The sequence below is a fragment of the Microcaecilia unicolor genome, chromosome 1, assembly GCF_901765095.1.
Source record: "Microcaecilia unicolor chromosome 1, aMicUni1.1, whole genome shotgun sequence".
NCBI lineage: Eukaryota > Metazoa > Chordata > Amphibia > Gymnophiona > Siphonopidae > Microcaecilia > Microcaecilia unicolor.
In genome coordinates, this window is record NC_044031.1 from 416,569,168 (window position 1) to 416,582,008 (window position 12,841).

General features: G+C 40.2%; 1 protein-coding gene across 1 annotated transcript in view; it reads left to right on the forward strand.

The window, feature by feature from the left end:
* ZNF407 (zinc finger protein 407) overlaps positions 1–12,841 on the forward strand; it is a 918,238-nt gene that overhangs the window by 207,257 nt on the left and 698,140 nt on the right.

The following is a 12,841-nucleotide window of genomic DNA, read 5'->3' on the forward strand; positions in this document are numbered from 1 at the left end:
CAACGAATTCCAGAGTTTAATTATACGTTGGGTGAAGAAAGTTTTTCTCCAATTTGTTTTAAATTTACTACACTGTAGTTTCATCGCATGCCCCCTAGTCCTAGTATTTTTGGAAAGCGTGAACAGACCCTTCACATCCACCTGTTCCACTCCACTCATTATTTTATATACCTCTATCATGTCTCCCCTCAGCCGTCTCTTCTCCAAGCTGAATAGCCCTAGCCTCCTTAATCTTTCTTCATAGGGAAGTCGTCCCATCCCATCCTTCTTTTGATGACATCGCTGGAAGCTCCCAATTTATTAAAATATTTCCTCATTGAAAGCATGTTTTACACATTGGGAAGACTTTTCATAAAACTGCATAATCTTCTACAATTGTAAAAGGCACACATAGAGTACACACACAAATCTGCACCATCTTTGAAGCAGGTATGTTTGTGCGTGTGAATTTGTACAATCTTAGGGCTCATTCTGGATGCCTATTATATAAAGGCATATAGTCACTTGTATTGCTTTTCTAAAATACGTTTAGCATAGATACCTTTTTTTTTAAATAAAATTACCCACTGTATATCTTGTAAAATGGGAACTGAGTGGAGCTATAGAGCTGTCTGAGTGCAAGAAGTCTCATGTATTCACAGAAAAGACTGGCAATCCATGGTAAATCCCTTCAGCTAGTACATCAGCCCCTTAGTCTTTAATAGCAAAAATGACAGAGGCTGGTGACACCTTATAGATTAACAAACTGATTTACTGAGGCATGAGCTTTTGAGAACAAGTGTACTGTTACCCTCGAAAACTCATATCTCAATAAATAGGTTAGTCTATAAAGTGTTTCTGCCTTGTTGCTTTCAGTCTTTTCATGAAAACCCTGGAATTGTGCTCAGTGTGGTGCCACAGGCGGTCATGTGACCCAGTTATTTGAATGGTAAACTGTGAATAACTGTGAGAAGCAACTTTGATTATTATTATTATTTTTTTTTGTCTCTGAAGCAGATTGTGTTGGTGTGAAGCTGTTTATGCTCTCCATTTTCTTTTCCTCTTTTCTTTGTTTTTATACATTTTTCACTTTTCACATAAGACCCACTTGGTTATCTATTTTACTTTCCTTATCGGGGCCAGAATGAATGGCATTTGAACACGCACACACACACTGTTTCTTTTTATCTGAATACTGCGTACATGGTTTATGACCAACATGTATCTCGGATTTTCTTTTGAGAATGATCTTTATTGTCTTTGTGTACTAACTCAGTGCAGAAGCACGCATCTATTTTGAGCTAAACCAGACCCCTTGTAAAAAGAATCAAATTATTTCATCATGTTCAAAATGAAAAGCTATAATTACTTGTAATTAGACTTCAGACTTTCTGAAAATTGAGGAATCATTTTCCAGAGGTTTAAGATCACTCCAAATCAGTACTCTTGGAAAACAGTAAATAATTTCCTGTTCATTTTGAAATTGATTTAATTTATGCTTTTGACAGCTATTTTGCTTTGATATTTTGCTAAGGGGAATCATTGAACTGTGGTGATTAATACTATACTGTTTTCTTTGATTGTGTACACTATTTGATATATAAATTACCTCATGGATCTTTACCTTATAGTATGATGTGAGGAAAAGCTGATAAATTTGTAGTAAGCCACAGATTTTACATAGCTAAATGTATGTTTAACTGCATAACAACGCAGTTTGCAATTTGTCCCACTGGAAAAAAAATGGGTAGAATTATGTTAGTAGAGTGAGAATACTTTTGGAGATTTCATCATGTGTGTATGCAAAGTACATAGGTACAAATTCACTGGTCGTATTTTCAAAGGGCATTTGTAGGTAATATCAAAAATTGCCTTGCCTGTGTAAAATAATTATATTTTTTCTTTTAAATGGTAGGTTTTATTTCTTTTATACGAGATAAGTTTGTATTTTCACAGTGAAACTGCAATGTAGTCATTCTTTTCTGTAAGTGCCATGTAGAGGCAGCGTTTGGTGATTTTTTTTCTTGAAAATGAAAAATGTTTATGATATCTTTATAAAACAAGTTTAAATGTTAACTCAAAACTGTAATATGCAGTATTTTATTTAGCACCCAAATGCTAAACCTATATTAGAGGTATTAAAAGTTTAATTAATTTTTTCCGCTGCTTGACTTTATGATCATAGAGCATTTTAAAAAAACTGTTCAGTTTCATAACTAGGTTTTCTTTGTTTTAACGAAGCTGGCTATAATGTGTATAGTGATACAGTGGATTAAACTTGATGAGAAAGATAAAAGAAATTTAAAACACAGTGGTTTCTAAAGTTTGTGTAAAACATTAACTTGCAAGTGGCCTACTAGGGGTGATATCTATAGATACTTCAGTTTCTGTGACTTCAAAACTTAGGGCCCTTTTACCAAGCTGCGTTAGATGCTTAATGCAACAAAAGTAGCCCAAAACAGGTTGCACTAAAGCATTCCATCTTAGCTTTACCATGTGCACATGCTAAGCATAGGCTAAACATTTTGTTTTTGAAGGGGCATGTCAGGAGTGGAGAGTGGGCATTCCTGTTTTACAAAAGGCTGTAGGTTTGGCAGAGCCTATTGTAAAACGTTTTCAATGTTCCATCCTGGAGATCTAAATTCCCCTCTCCATGTCCTGTCTATTATCTGCCCCCTTTTGGTGGGGAAGAACGGGACTGATATTACCCATCCCCTCAAGTCAAAAATCATCACTGGCTGTCAGTGAATTTAGGATTTATTTGAAGACTAGGATAAAAGGCCCGTTTTGGAAAGGAATGAAACGGGCGCTAGCAAGGTTTTCCTCGGAGTGTGTGTGTGTTTTACAGAGTGTGTGTGAGAGTGAGTGTGTGCTATAGAGAGAGTGAATGTGTGAGTGTGTGTGAGACTGAGAGTGTGTGCGAGGGCCTCCCCCTCCCCAATCCCTCCCTCCCTGCCTCCCCTCTATCCCTGCCACTTCCAGGGTCCTCCCTCCCTCCCTGCCTCCCTCCCAGTTCTAGGGTTTTGCATCCCAGTTTTAGGGTTTTGCCTCCCCCTCCCTCCCTCCCAGTTCCAGGGTTTTCCCACCCCCCCTCCCTCCCTCCCTCAGATGAGGTGTGCTCAGGACCAGTGGATCCTAGGCTCTGCTGCCAGATGCTGAATAGCTGCAGGTGGGGACAGCAGACTCCAGCTCTCAGGGCTGGCAGAGTAGGTGAGGGGTGGCTGTGGCTCAGCTCCATGAACTGTCTGGAAAGGGAGGATCGTTGAGCCCCAGCTGACTGACTGTGTCAGCGCTCCAGTCAGTGAGACCTCAAAGAGGCAGATTGAAAACTACCTGCCGGCCCGGGGTAGCAGGAGTGGGGGCTGCTTTTTGATTCGGCTCCTGCCTGGAGTTTCGCGTTTGGTTAAAGTAAACCTGAAACTGTCCTTCTTCCACATCAGGGAGAAAAGGATTTGTGTTAGAAGCAGTTGTCTAAATCTTCCACGCAGGTCAAACAGAACATTTCCTTGGCTCCATTCTTCCGAAGCTTGCTCCTTAAATGTTTGGAGGGGGTCGCGCAGCGGCATTGCGGAGCGAAGTAACTCATCTTTATTTTTGTTTTTTCATTACTCGCCCTCGACGACATGACGGTTTGACGCGAGGGCGGGGCGGGTGAGCGATGCGATTGGGTGAGTGTCAGTGCTGCGCCCTCCACGTCATCACGTTGTGACGTGAAGGCGGGGCAGACACTCATGGGGGAACAGCGATCTACACAACTACGGAAGTTGGAGACTTGCAGGTTTCCGGCTTCATTAGAACGTTGGAGTTGTGTTTTATGTCCAGATGGGGCATGGCTGAGGGCGGGTCTATGAGTGAGGGTGAATGGTGCTGAGAGCCTAGCCTATGGACAGTACAGGGCTTCAGTGCTTCACTGCCACGGAGTGAGCTTCAGAATGTTGAAGGTGGGAATTATTTATATAGAAGATTCTCTGCCTGGTCTTTTGTTCACTTCATCAGACAAGCTCAATGTATTTAGCTGATCATTTGCCCCATAGGACCCTGAAGAGTTATTCTTGAATGTACCCATCATATACATGATCAAATTGACATTTGCTAGACACAGAGCTTTTACCTACTTATGCCCTAAATCCTTGGAACTCACTTCTTTTAGATTCATGTCAAAAGACAAATTATCTGATTTTTCATCAGAAAGAAATGCTCAGCTGTTTTGTCAGACGTTTAAACTGCTTAAAATTGATAATGAGTTAAAAGTTGTTGGGATTTATTTTATTATATCAGTATTAGGAGTTAGATGTGAGATTTTTGGAATTTTTTAAGGAATGGCCAAGTTTGCATCAATATCTTTGAGATATTAAATTGTTAGAAAGGTATGACAGGGCAGACCGGGGTAAGATTAAACAGTGGGTAAACTGAGGAATAGTTTAGGTGACTCAGAGGCCCTTTTACAAAGCTACAGCGGCCCTCTAGTGGCTCCTGCCAGGCCTCACCAGCCCTTTGGTTCGGGGAACAACCTTGAAGCTAGACTTCTCTGTGACTCCTGTGACTGTGGCCTCTATGTTTGGACCTCCTCTTTCCCTCAGGGTGACCTCTTCATTAACCTCCGGTCCTGGTCCTGCCTCCCCACTGTATCTCCTGGTAACCGACCCCCTTACCAGTTCTTCTGGTGGGGCCCCCTGGTCACCCTCTGGAAGACAGCCAGGATTCCTCTGATTCCAGAAATATGTAAATTAGCTGAGTAAATGCAAATTCCCTTTATTGGAACTAGGCTTCAGTCTTGTGGGAACCTTTCTTTCCAACTATTATAAGTTTTCTGCCATTCACTCCCTGAGCCCATTTACTGTGGGACACCTGGGTCTCAGGGTATAACAGCCACCACCCCTAGATAGGACCTTCTTTACTCTCCTTAACCTTATGATCCTATCCTCCACCCCACGGCTGTTAGCTCTGTCTCATTAGCAATTGTTCATAACAATAGTCCCCAGTTCCTGGCCCCCACCAGGTAAGTACCACTTTGGGTTTGGAGGGAACCTTCTCCTAACCCTTCTCTTGAGCTCTCCCTCAGTAGGTTTCTTCCTTCCCTTTCTCCCTTGTACTCCTCAGGCTTTGGGTGTTGCAGGTCCCCCCATATTCTCTCCCTCCCTTGGCTTAGAGGGTGCTTTTTATAGAGTGCCCAATAATCCAAACCACCTCTCTCTAGGCCTCTTCCCCCTGCTTCCAGAAAGGTCCGCACCTAGAACCCTCTCCACCTTTCCAGCTTCCACTCAGAGAGTTCTCCCTGGTGGCCTCTCCAGGGAAGGACAGGTCCTATGCCCGGAGCACCCCCTAGCCGTCCCTTCTGGTCACTACAATGGACTATTCTCATTGGCTCCCTCTAGTGGCCAGATCAGGGCATTTTCAGGTTTCCGGTGGGAGAGCGCCCTCTGGCGGCCTCCTCATGTAAGGGCAAACACCATGTTTATCACTATATATATATATATATATATATATATATATATATATATATATATATTTTATAGTGTGGTGCTAACCTGGTGGTAATCTGGCATCGCCGTGTGCTGCCCGGTTACAGCAGGAGCCCTTACTGCTACCTCAGTGGGTGGTGGTAAATGCACCCCGCCACATGGTAAAACTTATCTTACTGCATGGCCTTTTGGGGGGGGGGGGGGGGGTTTAGCCGCTGTGGGAAAAATGGCCCCTGCCACTACCACAGAACCCATTTTCCTGCAGCTTAGTAAAAGAACCCCTTAGTCATTAAAGAGTTAAGTTTGTTGTTGGGATAGGATGTGATGGTTGAAATTGTTTGACTGGATTAATTTTATATTGTTACATTGAAATGTGGTTATAATTTTTATATCTTTTATTTGATATTAAATCTTATAACTCACTCTGAGCTTATGTCAGGAACTGAAATTAAAAAGTGAAAAATACAGCTTTGAAAATTGGTGCAAAGCATGCAGGTAAAATGTGCACCTCATCTTCGTTTCAGGCAAACAGTTTGAAAATTGCCCCAATGAAGTACAGTAGCTTGATAATTGTAAATGAGATTTCCAGGTTTTTTGTTCTGCTCTGTAATACTGAAAATCCAAATTTAGCATCCTGAAATTATACCTTCAATTCACTTGTTAAAGTTAAATGCAAGTGAGATCCTGGCTAAATGCTCACCTTTGAGACTGCTTTTAAATCATAATCCCTTATTCGCCCATTTAGTGCCCATGTTCGAATCATTCCCATAATAAATGAAACTCCCTAATTATTCTGTTTTACAGGGATTATCTCTTATATGTTTGTGTACATCATTGCATACATTTTAGTAGCACTCTAGAAATGATAAATAGTAGTAGTAGTAGCAAGCATTTATTAATTTTGTTTTTACTGCCTCAAAAATAATGTAATCTAACAAGATCTTCTATTTTCACACACCGATTGAAAAAGCAAGTTTAGGTACCATGATTGATAACAAAAATGATGATATGAATTCTACGTTTAAGTTAAGAAAATACGGGGTATGTTTAAGGTGCGTTAGCATTTTTAATGCACCTTTACACCTTAGTAAACTTAGGCGTACATTTGCCTAATCTGTTTTACTTAATAATATACAGGTGCAAATCTTGTGGGTGATTTAGTAACATGGGGTTATTATGGTGTAGCCTCCCATAGTTGTAATCTTTTGCATGGATATATATAGCCCTATTGAGTCCCTTTCTACTCTGAACAAAAAAATCAAAATCGAGACATCCAAGTGGGGACCTTCTCAGTTTCAGTGGTATTTTAGAAAAGGGGCTGCTGATGTCTAGAGCCTTCTTTAAAATACCTGCAGGAGAGCATGCATATTTGCCAGCATGTACAACAGGAGCATCCATTCTACACATTGAAAACATAAACAGCATGGTTGGACCCAGTAACAAACATGCAGAGGACAAATGTGGAAGTGGTGATTTTGTAACCTGTAAAATGGACCACAACTTTAACTTAGATTCATTTTGGAGGTGGAAATAAACTACATGGGATTAATGAGAATAACTACCTTGGGGGGCTCCTTCTAAACCGCGGTAGTGATTACCATGTGACAAATGCGACGCAGCCCATAGGAATTGAATGGGTTTTGTTGCATTTGCTGTGCCGGGAATTACTACCCTGGCTAAGTAAAAGGAGCCCTTAATCTCTCATGTAAGGAAAGCCAAAAGGAGTACTTTTATAAAATGTGTATGTGCTTTTGAGCTGGTGTATAACCTGACATGGAATTGTTTTCCTATGCAGGAAACTTTTTTTTGTTTTGGTAAATTGTGACTAGGGTGGCTTGGGGTTTTGTTATTTATTTATATTAGGTTTATTGTTGTTATTTTGTAAACCACATTGGAGTTTACCGCACCTCGAATATTGTGTTCGATTTTGGTTGCCGCATCTCAAAAAAGATATAGTGGAATTAGTAAAGGTGCAGAGAAGGGCGACGAAAATGGTAAAGGGGATGGGATGACTTCCCTTTGAGGAAAGGCTAAAGTGGCTAGGGCTCTTCAGCTTGGAGAAAAGGCGGCTGAGGGGGAGATATGATGGAGATCTATAAAATAATGAGTGGAGTTGAACAGGTAGATGTGAAACGTCTGTTTACGCTTTCCAAAAATACTAGGACTAGGGGGCATGCGATGAAGCTACAATGTAGTAAATTTAAAATGAATCGGAGAAACGTTTTCTTCACTCAATGTGTAATTAAACTCTGGAATTAGTTGCCAGAGAATGTGGTAAAGGCGGTTAGCTTAGCGGAGTTTTAAAAAGGTTTGGACGGCTTCCTAAAGGAAAAGTCCATAGACCATTATTAAATGGACTTGGGGAAATCCACTATTTCTGGGATAAGCAGTGTAAAATGTTTTGTACTTTTTTGGGATCTTGCCAGGTATTTGTGACCTGAATTGGCCACTGTTGGAACAGGATGCTGGGCTTGATGGACATTTGGTCTTTCCCAGTATGGCAATACTTATGTACTTATGAGTGTAGTGGAATAAAGCAGTCAATAAGATGGACTTGGGAAAATCCAATCCATATTCTAGGATAAGCAGCGTAAAATCTGTTTTACTGTTCTGGGATCTTGCCAGGTACTTGTGACCTGGCTTGGGAAACAGGATACTGGGCTTGATGGACCTTTGGTTTGTCCCAGTATAGCAATGCTTACGTTATGTTTGTACTGGTATTGATATAGGTATTCCCTTTGTAAAATACGGAATACACGTGCTGACTTTATTCTTGCCCAAGTCATGCCTAAACCACACCCCCTTGAAATTCTATATGTATATTCATTAGGGAGATCCTGAAAACCAGACCAATTTGAGGCCTCAGGCGACTGGAGTTACTTACCCTTGTTCAGTATTTAAATAGTTAACTTTATTGTCACCCAGTTGTAAAATGGTACTAAAAATCATTCTGCTGCTTATTCTGCCATTTGGTTCTCTTCTGATGAAGTATTTGATTAGTGACTATGAAAGTGAAAAGAGAGCCAGAAATATCCCTGACAAGCTAGTAAAAATGAAGCTTTAAAAATATCTTTAGGTTTCCTAATGCACAAAATTAAAACTAATTTGATGATTAGTCCCACTGAGTGCCACACATGATTCGAGTTTTGCAGTATTCCAAATGATTGTTGCTTTAATCAGTCCTTCACTTTGATTAGTCTGCCTCTTTTTGTATTTTACCTGTTTTGCATCAGAGATATTTCCTGTTGTCTGGTGTGGTATAGTCCCTGAGCAGTCTTTTAAAAATATATTTATTTAGTATTGCCTAAAGCTTTTTCTCTGTTTGTATATAGTGTATTTATGCACAGTTAACACTGGAATAAAGATCAAATGATAGGTACAAGTATCTGTTTGTCACAGAGCTCACATGTATGATGTCATTTCAGATTTTTAAGTACTCACCATATATAACAAAAATTTATGCTAAAACATTTCAAGAGCTATGGAATTAGAACAGACCTTTGTCAGTTGGATCATATAGACAACTTTTAGTCATGTCTACAATGATGTCTCTGGTGGTCACTGGTATAACAGAGCTTGCATCAATTTACTGCAAAGTCAATTTTCTGTTTAAAAATAAAGTACTATAGATTAGTATTTATTACATTTTCAGATGAAGTAATAATGTTACGACCTATCTGATATTATACAGTTTCAAGAATAAAAATCTTTTATGGAAGGACATTTTCAATATGATGTCCAAAAATCCAGAGCCAAACATGGTCATTTTCGAACCAGAAAAATGTCTCTCTTTTTGGTTCAAAAATCACCCTATTTTAGACAGTCTTGTCTCAGTGTATCTTTTTTAAGGGCCATTTTCAAACAAAAAATATCCAAGGGAAAAATGCACAAAAATAAGCCATTGGGATGTCTGTGGGGCCACAGGCTTAATACACTGGCCACACGGACATCCCAGCAGAGCAGTAGGGCAGCCTAGGGGGCACAGAAGTGACTTCACATAAAAGTTTCTATCCTTATATAACCCACTTACATTGTATGGTGAGCCTTCCAGGAATAGCCAAAAATGTACTGTACCCAGAAGCCCTTTTGCTTGCAAGTGTCACCTATATTTGAGTTCAGTAGGTATTTGTGTTTTTTGGGGCGCTCACACTTTCCACCACAAGTGTACCCTTTAGAGTGGGATATCGGCCTGGGTTGGTCCACTGCACCAATCACTAGGCTATCTAGGTATGTGCTTGCTGCTCAAAGAGGAATGGCCATTATATCTGCAGGTGTCATACAGCCTGGTAAGCACTGTCACTTTCACCTCTTAGAGGGGTTGGAGGGGGTCAGTGACCACTGGAGATTAAGGGGGAGGGGCCATGCTTTTATCCCTCCAGTGGTCATTTGGTCAGTTTGGACACCTTTTTGGCACTTAATCATTATTGAAGCAGGCCTAGCCAAAAACATCCTAGTTTTTGCTCTGGATGTTTTTAGAATGTTCAGTTATCAAAGAAAAACATCCAACTTGTAAGCCTGCCCTAGTCTGGCCCAAAACATGCCTCCAGCATTCCCCTTTGAGATTTGAGCATTTTTGTGAAAATGACGATATGAATTCTACGTTGTGAAAAAACATCCATCTACCGCTTTGTGCCTTTTTTTTGGATGTTTTTCTGTTTTGAAAATGAGTCCCATAGTGAAGATTTTTCTTTCATTTTACTGCTTAGGCATTGTTGGAGTGGTAATACTTTGGAAGTAATTCTGGAATATTTTTAGGAAATTATGTATTTAACTTATCAGTATTTCTTTTCATTAATTTAAAAGGATGAGAAGACTGGCCAACAATTTCATCAGTTTTTTTAAATACAGATTTTCTTAGATTATTAGGGGTCCTTTTACTAAACCGTGGTAAAAAGTGGCCTGCGGTAGTGCGAGCACATCTTTTGGGCGCACACTGGGCCATTTTCTACTGCGTCTAGGAAAAAGGACCTTTTTTAATGGGCTGGGAAATGGATGTGCGCTAAAATTGAAACCAGCATGCGTCTATTTTCAGCCTGAGACCTTACCGCCACTCATTGAGTTAGCGGTAAGGTCTCACATGCTACCTGTGTGGTAAGCATGTAGCACGTGCCAACTGCTGTTTACCGCTGGGTAACTGGCCTGCGGTAGAAAATAGAAAATTGCTACCACAGGATTTGGTGTGTGCCAAATCGGAATTACCACCTGACTCACGAGCTAGCTGGGCGGTAGTGCCAATTTGGCATACACTATATGCATGTAGGCCCTCCTTTACTTTTGTAAAAAGGCCCCTAAGTCTTTTACATTTAGATTACATCAAATGATAATTTTAAGAGTTGGTTTGACTTTGTGTGCTTTTCTATTTAACCTGTTATGACAGGTTATATTGGCACTTACCAAAGTCCTTGCTCTCCCCAAAGAAGTAACTTGTGTGTCCAAGAAGTAGATGAAAGAGAAATGACACTTCTATTTAGAAGAGCAATGCTAAGTTTGGTAAAACTGGAATTTTAGACAGCCTTATTTCAGTTGTATCTTTAAAAACTAAAGCATAGTGGGGGCAAGATCGTGTCCTGGTGGGAAGTGCCGTTGATTGCTCCTGTCTCCCATCCTTACCTTGAGAATTTTACATTGAGAAAAGTTTTTCCTTGATTTGATGCCAAAACGAAGGGGGAAACAGAGAACTTACCCTGCGGTTACTGTTGGACCTTTGGTGGGACCGATGGATCGCTTCTTGGTCCCAAGCTCGATGCCAGAGCAGGCATCCTCGCTGCAGATTGGAGCAGCGGGAGGTGAACTGCTCCCTCCGCTTGAGGCAGACATCTCATTCGGCATGGAAATTCGGAGTTCTCCGACGATGCTGGCAGTTTTGTTTGGAGGTCTTCCCGGGTCAGTGAGCCCTGAGTTGGATTTGCGTGTCTCGGGAGCAGGGGTAGACCAAAGCAATGAACAAAAGAGTATAGCAACACAAGGAAGCAGTGCAGCTAGAGATCCCGTCGGAGTTTCTGGAGCAAAGGTGAAGGAGGCATTTGAGAGAAGCAATAGGAATATTTAGTGTTTGTCATCATTACTTGTAAAACAGGGTGTGATAACATTGGAATCGATATGGGATGCCCTTTTGAGTCTGGAGACTTCTTTTTCAACTAAAATTTCAACTTTAGTGACTCAAACCAAATTACTTCCTGGTAAAGTAGCAGATTCGGAGTTGAAGGTACAGAGTTTGGAGATTTTTGGTTCATCTATTAAAATTGATATTGGGGAAACTTCAGGAGAGTGCATTGATTTAAAGAGAATTTAGTATTACAAAGGAAAACAGAAAATTTGGAGAACCAGCAAAGATTTGAAGACATTACGTTTTATTAAGTTACCTTGATGAAATATTGAAAATACCAGAACAATCATACCCACCTGTATCTAGAATATATTATTTGTTGCCCTATATAAAGAAAACTGTGGGTCAAGTGATAACAGAGGGGTCTGAAATATCTTTTTATAATTTGAATTTGACACAGATAATAGAGGATGAAACCATTGGAATCCAGGCTGCTACTTTGATTGTAGTCTTTGTGCTGTGTAGACTGTGATTGGATTTTGAAGATGTGTTTTCATCATAGACAAGATTTATTTCTTAATTATAAGATTAGAGTTTTTCCTGATGTCTCCAGACAAACCCAGAGGAGACGTCAAGCTTTCCTGAAATTATGTCTATGTGTTTTGCAGCTAGGAGGCGTATTTTGGCTTAATTTCCCATGCAAGTGTCTGATTAAAATTCAGTCAGTTAAGTATTTTTTCTTTGATCCGATACATTTAGTGACCTTTTTGGACTCTAAGTTGATCGTTATGTACTTACTACATCTACTCCATAAAGTATAATTAGCTTGGACTGGGCTTTCTGCTCATTTTGTTTTTGGTAACAATATTTCTTTGAATTGTTCCTTGCCCTCTACTAATTGTGACTTTAGATATGATTCTCTTGTTTGAATATTTCTTTAGTTCTTTGTGAGATATATAAAAAGGATTAGTTGGATTTGTACTAGTTATATATTTTGATTTTGTTGTATGAGAACTTTTATTCCTCATTAATGAGGTGTTGTATCTTTCTGTTCGAGTTTTCTTGTAAAATTTGAAAATTACTTATAAATTGAAAAAAAAATCCCACTAAAGCGCTGTGATTGGCTCAGAGACTTCCAGGTCTCTTAGCTGAGTGAAGCATGGCCAAAAAAGACGTTTTTTATTATTGCAGAGGTGAATGACGGCGAAAACGGACGGCTTTTTTCAATGGCCGGCCTCAACTGCACTTTTGTTTTTATTATTGCAGAGGTGAATGGCGGCGAAAACGGACGGCTTTTTTCGATGGTCGACCTCAACTGCACTTTTGTTTTTATTATTGCGGCGGGGGGGGGGGG